Raw genomic sequence first — 9,989 nt, 5'->3', positions numbered from 1 at the left:
ATATCATCTAATCATATGTACACATGGTTAGAAAATCTAGTTTAAGTTTATGATAAGTTATGTTTCCCTAAAACACATGTAATATAAAACCATGTTACCAACGACATATATGGAATAATAATCAGTTGTTTTCTTAATATTATATGACTATATATATGTATCAATTTCGTGGACGGAAATTTTTTTAAGAGGGATAGAATTGTAATGCCCGAATTTTTAAATAATAAAATATTACTTATATTCAATAATATGTTAATGGTTAAATACTAAGTATCATCATATGTATCTAAAATTATATAGAATAACATATACTTTCAAAAAGATAAAAAATAAATAAGAAAAAAAACATGATACATAGAAAATAAAATACGTGTAAATTTTTCTCCAACAACCTTGCACCAACTCATTGCTTTTCATATTGACACCTGTGAGTTAAAACACCTCATCCAAATTTTGTAATAATATTTAAATGTGATATTTATCCTAAGCTTAGTGACCAAGTAAACCCACTATAAGAACGAGACATGGCCTTCCCAATATCTTGTCATCTCTTTTTCTATCATCCATATTCTCCTAGCAGCTTTTGATAATTTTCCGGTATACACACGAAGGTATTATATTAAACCTACTCTTATTTAATAAATAATTTTATTGTCCTTTTTAGTTTGTTTATTTATTTTGAAGCAACTTGATTTGGGTTTAATTATGATCAACCCAAAACATCCCATCCATGTTGTTTCTCTAATATTTTGACACTATTTAAATGTTAATGACTAGTAAGTAACTCACAGAGATTTTTTTTCTTTATTTTGGAAAAAATATGAAATTATTGTTATCAAATATAATAATATAAGTAAGTCTTGTATTTTATTATCAGTTACATATTATGAATCATTATATTACATACATACATATATATTTATGTTCCTTTAAGTTATATATTCCTTTAAGTTTAAAAATAACCAGATTCTTGAATAATGATTCTAATTATTTTCACCGTATTTAAATTCATATTTATTTTTTTGTGTATCAAAACTATCAAGGCTGGAATAAAGTTACATATATTGTGTAGAATTAATATTAATAAGTATTTTCAAATATCATATTTTAAAATCAATTGTTCAGCGTATGTGAGCTTTAAATATCTATTAAAGCCACGGTTATAATTGTAAGGTTACAAATTATTATTATTATTATTAAAATTCTTATTATTATTATTATTATTATTATTATTATTATTATTATTATTATTATTATTATTATTATTATTTTAGATAAAAATGAATTATAAATAGAGCATGAAACCATATTTCTTTTCTAATACATATAAATTTAAATCCAACGGTGTTGTAGGATTCCATGATCATATAAGCGTAAATTATTATCTCAATTTTGTGATCATCGCTTAAGGTACGGATAGAATCCCTTCCTTCAATACATGTCATTTGGCCTTCGGGCAACTGATTCCTGATTTTTAAGTTATGCAATAAGTTTATATTATAAAAATGCTACAAGTTTATAAAGTTTATGTGTTTATAAATGTACAAGTTTAAGATTATGTACATGTATTATGTTACCCAAGTCAGTCCCTTTTCTGTGAGGATGACCACAGACCCATCATTGTGGCATATAAAATGATGTGGCACCATCCGTGACGGTGAGTTGAGTTCACGGCGTCTCTTCTGTTTCAGTCTACGGACTTCTGTTCAGAGGCGTATGGATCGATCCTAGGAAAAAGTAAATAAAGTCTGATATCTGGTGAATGGTTGGTGTGATTTGCCCACACTCCATTCATGTCTGGATACATGGGCTAGCTACCCTGTATCAACCTCTGTAATAAAATGAACCTTCTGGGCTTCGGGTAAATCTCTATATCATATTCTGATAATATTTGTTTTACTTATTTAATATATTTTGAATTATGGAAACTTAAGTTTTTGCTAAAACAAAAGATTTTTGAAGAACTTAGCCATTTTCTCATATAAAATAAGCCTTTTTGTTTCCCTCTATCCGCACACTGGGCAAAACTTTCAAATTTTGCTCAGACATACGTTTTTGTGTTTTCCTTCTTTACGTCAGGTGATCAAGATTTCTGGGACAGGATAAGGAAGAGTGTTCGAGTGTTTGGAAAAGACCGTAGAAATAAATGTACTGGATTAGATATCCTATTTCCATCAAGTTGTAAAGCCTTAAGTATTAATGGAATTATGTTTTTGATCTGACTCTGTAAAAGTGACACGTCAGCCCGTTTCGGGTTGGGGTGTTACATAGAGAGTTTGCGATGACCATGGGAAACAATAAAACCGTCCATGTCTAACTTTGGTCCTGATACAAGGTTCCGAGTTACCTCAGGAACATATAAGGTATCATAAAGTTTAATACATAAACCAGTTTTCATAACTAATTGTAATGTTCCAATGGCCTTCACTTCTAATTCTCGATCATCCCCAACCTTGAGCGTTCTTTGGTTTCTTTCCAGCTTCCGGATTGAAAGGAATCCCTGAGTTGAATTGGTAACATGAACCATAGAACCAGAATCAAACCACCAAGAATTAGCAGGAACACTTAAATTATAGGACTCGAGTATCATAAAATAATCGTTACCTTTCTTAGCCAGCCACTCCTTAAAGTCATGGCATTCCTTCTGCATGTGTCCTGTCTTTTTACAGAACTTGCAGCGGATACTGCCTAAGGAGTTCTTAGAGCTGGAAGGTGCACTTGTATTAGGATTAGGCCTTTGGACTTTTGAAGCATCCTTCCTCTGATGATTGTTCTTCCTTTTCTTAGAGTTGGAGGTGGTGAAGTTAGCAACATCGGTAGTGCGATCCATCCTCATACGCTCTTCCTCCTGTACGCACATGGCGACCAGCTCACTCATCATCCATTTGTCCTTCTGAGGGTTGTAATTGATCTTGAATGCTTCAAAGGACGAAGGAAGCGAAGTAATGATAAAATGAACAAGGAAACCATCACTGATTTCCATTTCCATCCCCTTCAGCTTATTGGCCATGTCATTCAGCATCATGATGTGCTCGCGAATGCCGCTCCTCCCATCATACTTAGTCGTCACCAGCTTGAGAATAAGAGTACTAGTGTGTGCTTTAGACGTCCCCTTGAACTGCGCCTCCACATGTTCCAAGTAGGTTTTAGCATCTTCAGAATCAGGAATAGCTCCCCTGATTGCATTGCTTATGGACTGCTTCATAAACATGAGAGACATGCGGTTACACCTAGTCCAGTTTTCATGAGTTAACTGCTCAGCAGTAGTACTTTGAGTGGTAAGGTCCGCTGGCTTATTCTCTCTTAGAGCATAATCAAATCCAGCAATCCAAGTGTAAGCATGAGAGCATCCTTCCATGCAACAAAGTTATCACCAGTCAAAGGTGGAATCCCGCAATTGGGCGCTAATAGTGGAAATAAGATGAGCAAATTATGATACTAGGAAGAAGTCCTAATGTGATCTAAGGGCACGTTAAACTAAGGCATGCATAAATAATGACCATTTTATATTATGAAGCTGTGATATTGTCTATTACTAACATCAAAACAATAGACTTAGTTAAAAAATTCTACTTAAACGAAGACAAATCAGCTTTGGGCAGAAGTGTAATCATTTAAGCATATGTGCAAAGTGGTTGTAACAAATCAGCTTTGGCGAGAAATTGAGACAATCACTTTAGTTATGCACTTGTTGAGTATGCCATCTATGAAAGAATTAAATCAGCTTTGGCCAGATATTAAGACATTCATGTTTATGATGCACACTCAACATAGCTTTCGTAATACTTGAATGATAAGTAGATGTATTGTCATACCCGAAAATTTGAAAACCCTAAAGTAATGAATATCGATTTGTTATGTCAGTTCCAAACGAATTTAACACATTTCAAATTCGACAAAAGTATTATTGTTTCTTTTAATTGTTTAATTTATATAGTGGAGACGATGTAACATTAATGTATTATCACTCTTTGTAAATTAAAAATACACTAAGTATAATAATAGAAGTTGTAACAAAATTTAATTAATTATACATGATTATAAGTTTACTTTATGTTTTAATTTAAAACAAATACCTTAAGGGTTTAATGTGTAAATGTTCTAAACCTAGGGGTGAAATATAAAACTTGAATTAAATTCATTAGACTTTTAGTTGCAATTAGAAGGAAACTGTATGAATTCCGTTTATAACTTCCGTGAATGGCGACAATACATGATGGGGAATTTTGATTAAATTGAGTATTGTTAGGATCTGTGACCTATGTTTATGATGGCGGTCATAAACAAAAGGGGTCTCGCAAGTTTCAGACGCACTAATTCCGATCACCACAAATCGCCACAACCAGTTGCCGCCACGAATTGGGTCGCTACCACCCCTGTCGTGCTACACCGCCACAGTTTCACATCTGTCATCAGCCCCGACTAATGTTACCACCACCGTCACTACTCCACCATGATCGCCCTCGTACCACCCGCTTTCCGTTAAGTGAAACATGATTCACGAATAGTCGCGCCACCGTTGTTGCATCTTCGCCATAAACCAGTCCATTGCCGCCGCCATTCGTTTCTGATTAATCGTCGGACAACTCTATTCGTTGGCCTCCGGTCAACCCTGTTCGGTTATTAAGGTAATAAATCGATCCGTTTTGTTAATTTGTTAACGTACTCGCTTAGTTAGTTTTGTGATTGCTTTAAATTCCGGCGACTAATATATCTAAATAAAAAAAATTGAAATAAAAGACATAGGAGCATTGTATGAAACAAGAACATATTTACGATCTCTTTGTTAAAAAATGGCGAAACATGATATTTGATTTTGGCCAGTACATGGGTTTCTTTTGGGTTGCTACCAATAAGAAAATAAAAGAAATAGAAGTGATGTGTGCATTAGGGTGCATTTGTTGTTTGTGTGTTTAATTTTGTTTTGTGTGAACTGTATGCATGTGTGTGTTGCATGTGTCATATGTGTGTGTTAAAATTTTATCAAATACTACGTGTGAGAATGTATTGTGCATGCATGTGGGTGTCTTCAATTTGTAATATATATATATTGGGTGTTATATATGTGTGCACGATGGGTAAGTGTGTATGTATGTCTATAATACATATTACTTATTACTAGAGTCTTAATAAATTATAATATATAAAACAAAACAATTAAATTAACTATTGTGAGTGTTAAATAGAAAGCGTATTTTACTATCAGGTAAATCTAGTTTGTGGTCGTCGGAAATTTAACAAACGTTATTTTAGCCTAAATGAATTTTAACAAAACTAATCAAGATAAAAAAAAATATATCGGATCTAGGTTGGCAATATTTTTAAAGAGGAATCAATTTTGGATTTTGCTTTACTTAGCTGAATCAAGGTACGGATTCGTGACCTTTTACATCGTAGTATAATTTTATTTAATGACTTCTTTGTTTTTCTCATCGTAGTATTCATCTTTAACGTATCCGTTACTTTGTAGTGTGGATCTTCGTCTCTGTCTCAAAGTTTGATTTTCATGATTTTGATACTAGTACTCGTTTGACATGTGCTACATTATATGAGTCAGTTTGTATATGTTTGTTTAGTAGTGAGTTGTAACATGCCATACCTCAGACTTGTACTCATGGTCGCATGTTCCTGTCATTATTATTTTCAGTTGAGTGTAAATTATTTACAAGACCTTAGTATATGTACTCTGTCACCCAAGCATGTCTGGCTTGTCGTTTGGGCGTCAACGACATGGCACTTATCGTGACAGTGCGTAATAAAAGTTCACGGCGTCTCTAGCTTGTGCTTGTGTAGCACCTTGGCCACTAGAGGCTTATAGATCAATCTTAGCTCTGAGTTTGAGTTTGTTTGTCTGGAGATGGAATACTGGGTGCACGCCACACTCACCATCTCATAGGTGCATGGACTAGCTAGCTGTGTACCAGTCTGTTTGTTTGTAGCTTTGGGTGCTTCTGTGTTACACGATTTATTTTGTTGATATATAGTTATCGTGTAAGTCAGTATATGTTTCTGTATGTGAATATGTTAAGTATCTGTTCTGATATGACTGATATGTTTGTACGCATCCGGTTTTGTTTCCAATCATATATTGGGTTAATTATGCTTCTGATTGTGTTTAGTATCCGATTTTGTTATGTATTAGCTATGTCTGTTTTGACTTAGTATCTGTACCGGTTTGTATCCGATTTGTCTCGATCAGTATCAGTCTCAGTTTGATTTAGATTTCGTGATATACGTTTAGTTTGTGTCCGACAATATCTGTATTCGGTATTTGATTCGGTGCCTGTCGATATTTATCGTTGAATCTATCTTTGTTCCGTGTCCATTTTTCTTATCCGTTTAAGAAATTTCGCAAGGATTAAATCATTCTACTTTTAAACTCAAGTTATCTACATTATTTTGGTTGTTAAATATAAATCTCCAAAGCTATATAAATAGTTATTTTAATTAAATAATAACTTATGAAATTTGATTAATTAATAAAGATGGATTTGAATCTAAACATTTATTTAAAGATAATAGTTCGACAATTCTTTTCTTTTAAAGATTATAAGATTTTTAGTGGTATTTAAAATGTTTAGGCTTACGTATTTCGTTTTGATTCTGTATCGTCTTTCCATGTCGGTTTACGAAACGTTTATAAGTATTTCATTTGAAACCCAGTTTATGACATTTATTATATTTCTAAGTTATAACTTTTTTTTTCAAAGTTAGAAAATTAGTTCTTTTTGTCTAATGTTGATTTACTATGAAACGTGATAAACTATTTTATTTTGATAACATTCAAACGCTCAATAAAAGAAAATACTTTTTCCAAGTATCTTGTTTTAAACATTTCATGTACAAACTACGAATAATAGGTTAGAAACTTTTCTGGTTATACAGATACTAGATTATTTAAACAAGGTTTTCAAAAAGTTCGTTTATACAAGATAAAAGATTTTAGTCATCGTGGTCAGCTACGTACCAGTCTCTACAACGGTTTTGTGTTGGGTTCGATATCAGTTATGTATATGACTGACTTTGGTTTCCGTATCAGTTCATGTTAAAATTTCAGATCGGTTCGTGTATCAGTTTCTGTGTCAGTCTTGTGTCTGCATTTGTTTTTAGTACTCGTGTCAGTGACCGTTGCAGTTCTGTCTCAGTTATGTTGTGTTTTGCTTCCGCTGATATGACTTTACTTGTACTGTTGATTTCTCCGTTACTGAGCAATTTTTGGCTCAGCCGTATTTTTCTCTTTGTGTTTTTCCTATTTGTTATTGTTAGTACATAAACGTCTGTAGCTTCCGTCAGCTTAAAGTCTTTATTTTGTTAAAGTTGTATAGTTTAATGTATAAGGCGTCAGAATACAGGGTTTGTTTTGTAAAAGTGCTGCTTTGTAAGCCGATCGGCTGGCCTAGCCGATCGAACAGCCTAACCGATCGAACAGCTGTTCGATCGGGTGGCCCAACCGATCGGTTAGCCTAACCGATCGGACAGCACTTAGCTTATTCTGACTTGCCTATAAATAGAAGTTCTGTCAGCTCATTTAGGACTTTTTTTGAACGTGTGTGTAACCTAGAGAGCTGAAGTCTGTGATCAACTGGAACTTGTATCTTGTCATATATTTCAATTGAATTGCAGACTGTTGAACATGGAAATCATATGTCTTTCTGTATCTGTGTATGATTTGCTGGATTCCGCACAGTAATCATAGTGTGACATTCATTAACTGGAAGATCCCGATCAACTTGGGACCAACAAGTGGTATCAGAGCTATGGATGTTGATTGAAGATACCAGAAGACATAGTTCATCGATTTCAGTCAAATTCTTGAAGATTTGAAGAGAGATTCAACTGAATTCAAGCGAAGATTGCATTGTGAAGAACAAATTTCATCGGAAATTTGTTTCTGATATAGTTTTCACCGGAAAACTTGCAGATCTACTCTATCTTTCTCATATTTCTCTCCGTTCTTCATCTTTTTCATCATAAAACTTGAAAAACTCAAAATTAAAACAGATTCAATGGATAAAACTTGATAAAATTACTATCAATCGGCTCGGAATCTCAAATTTTACAATCCTACTAAGTTTCATAATCAGATTCAAACAAATTCGTGTTAAAAATTGAACAATTTCAATGAAAAACTGCATGAACTTGCTGATGTCAGCTGGTCGAATCGATTAGCATATTCGTTCGTTTGCTGATGTCATCGATTTGAAAGAGATAATCGTTCAAAGATATTTTGGAAGTTATTGCTGACATCATCTTGGTAATCTGATCGAACAGCTGATCGATCGGACTGCATTGTTGTTAAAAGGAAGTTTGAAGTTTACTAGATTCCTATTCGATCGAACAGCTGATCGATCGGCTAAGCTACTCGATCGAATACCTTGTTCGATCCAAGTGTTAGTGTTAAGTGTTGTTAAGAAGTCAAAATTTTTCTAAGTGTTTGTCTGATTTTACAGGAACATTCAAAATGGATGACATATTCACAAACCCTTTTAGTGATATGTATGGTTTCACTGTAAGCTCAGGAGGAACAGGAAATCCAGAAAATGATGATTCTACATCAAACAATACCAACACAAATCAAATCAAAGAGAAAAGGAAGGAAGCATGGGAATCAGAAAGCGCGTTTGGAACTTTTAATCGTCCTCCAAAGTTAATGGCTATTGAAGATTATACAAGATGGGCAATAAAATTTGAAGAATGGTTGATGGCGTTTGCTTTCCCTAGCTGGAAAAGCATGAAAAGTGGGTATGCTGCGGGTAAAAACAATGGTGAAGTATTGAGAAGTAATGAAGAGATTGATCTATTCGTTGCTGAACAGAAATGTGTAGCACTACTATTTCAATCTGTCAGGGAAGATATTATTTCACTAATCAGCTACACCAACGCCAAAGATTTGTGGGATAAACTGGGAAAGAAATGTCTGGGAAGTAAAGAAATCTTAAAGAACAAAACTAAACTACTAAAAAAGGAGTTTGATATGTTCAGTTGTTTCAAAAATGAGTCAGTCTGTAAAATGATCGAACGTTTTGGTCATCTTAAATTGGAACTTGCACGTCATGATATCAAATATCCTGATGAGGAGATAGTTGATAAACTGTTCGATTCTTTACCAGATGAGATGGACTGGAGGTACTATGCTTTGATGTTGAAAAACACCATTCCACCAGAAGAACTAAAGCCAGATGTAGTGATTGAACGACTGGAAAGCCATGAGCTAGAATTGAAGAAAACGTACAAAGTCAATCATTCATATCAACAAAATCCAGAACTATACTATCCCAAAAGTTTGATGCCCAAAGCCTTATCACCGAAAACTGCATTTTCTGCCGAAAACATATCTCCAGCTCCTAAAGAAAATCAAAGCAACTCAAACAAAGAAAGTCACAGTGGATATCATAGTGGGTCTACTTCTATTCCTACTGCCTCGACAAATCGTTCTGATTCAAAGTTCTCATGTAATATTGCTGTTGATCTGAAGAATGCACAAAACTTTGATGAAGAATCTGTGAAGCAACAGATGGTGTTTCTAGCATCTGTGCTAGAATCATATGAGGGGCTGATTGCAGGAAAGATTGGGAATACTAATCTGACCAAAGAAGACTATGATCAGATAGATCCCGAAGAGATGGAGTTAATTGATATCCAATGGGCAATGGCGAGTGCAGTGCGACGTGCACAACGCTTTATGGAGATAACGGGAAGAAAAACAATCGGTGGTCCGTCAACAAAGCTGGGATTTGATAAATCAAAGGTGAAGTGTTTCAAGTGCAAACAGAAAGGCCACTTCAAACGAGAATGCAGAAATGCATATGTTGAAGAATCTGAGAATCCATTCAAGGATGACTACTACAAGAGAGCTATCTATCATCAGAATAAGTCCGAACCGCCAAGAATAAAGCAATCTGAAGACAACAAAGGAAAATCTAGAGCTTTGGCAGTGATTTACGATGATGAAGGATATGATTGGAGTAAGGAAGTATTACCTGAAGATG

The 9,989-nt window shown here is 34.2% G+C and overlaps 1 long non-coding RNA gene across 1 annotated transcript; it reads left to right on the top strand.

Annotated features, from left to right (window-relative positions):
• The first annotated feature begins 407 nt into the window (after positions 1-407).
• LOC110896504 lies at positions 408-2,223 on the top strand. The gene is made up of 3 exons (XR_002567948.2): positions 408-611; positions 1,354-1,410; positions 2,080-2,223. It is a non-coding gene; the product is annotated as an uncharacterized LOC110896504 (long non-coding RNA).
• The last annotated feature ends 7,766 nt before the right edge of the window (positions 2,224-9,989 follow it).

The sequence above is a fragment of the Helianthus annuus genome, chromosome 16, assembly GCF_002127325.2.
Source record: "Helianthus annuus cultivar XRQ/B chromosome 16, HanXRQr2.0-SUNRISE, whole genome shotgun sequence".
In the NCBI taxonomy this organism is placed as follows: domain Eukaryota; kingdom Viridiplantae; phylum Streptophyta; class Magnoliopsida; order Asterales; family Asteraceae; genus Helianthus; species Helianthus annuus.
This window is presented reverse-complemented; position numbering and strand designations above follow the sequence as displayed.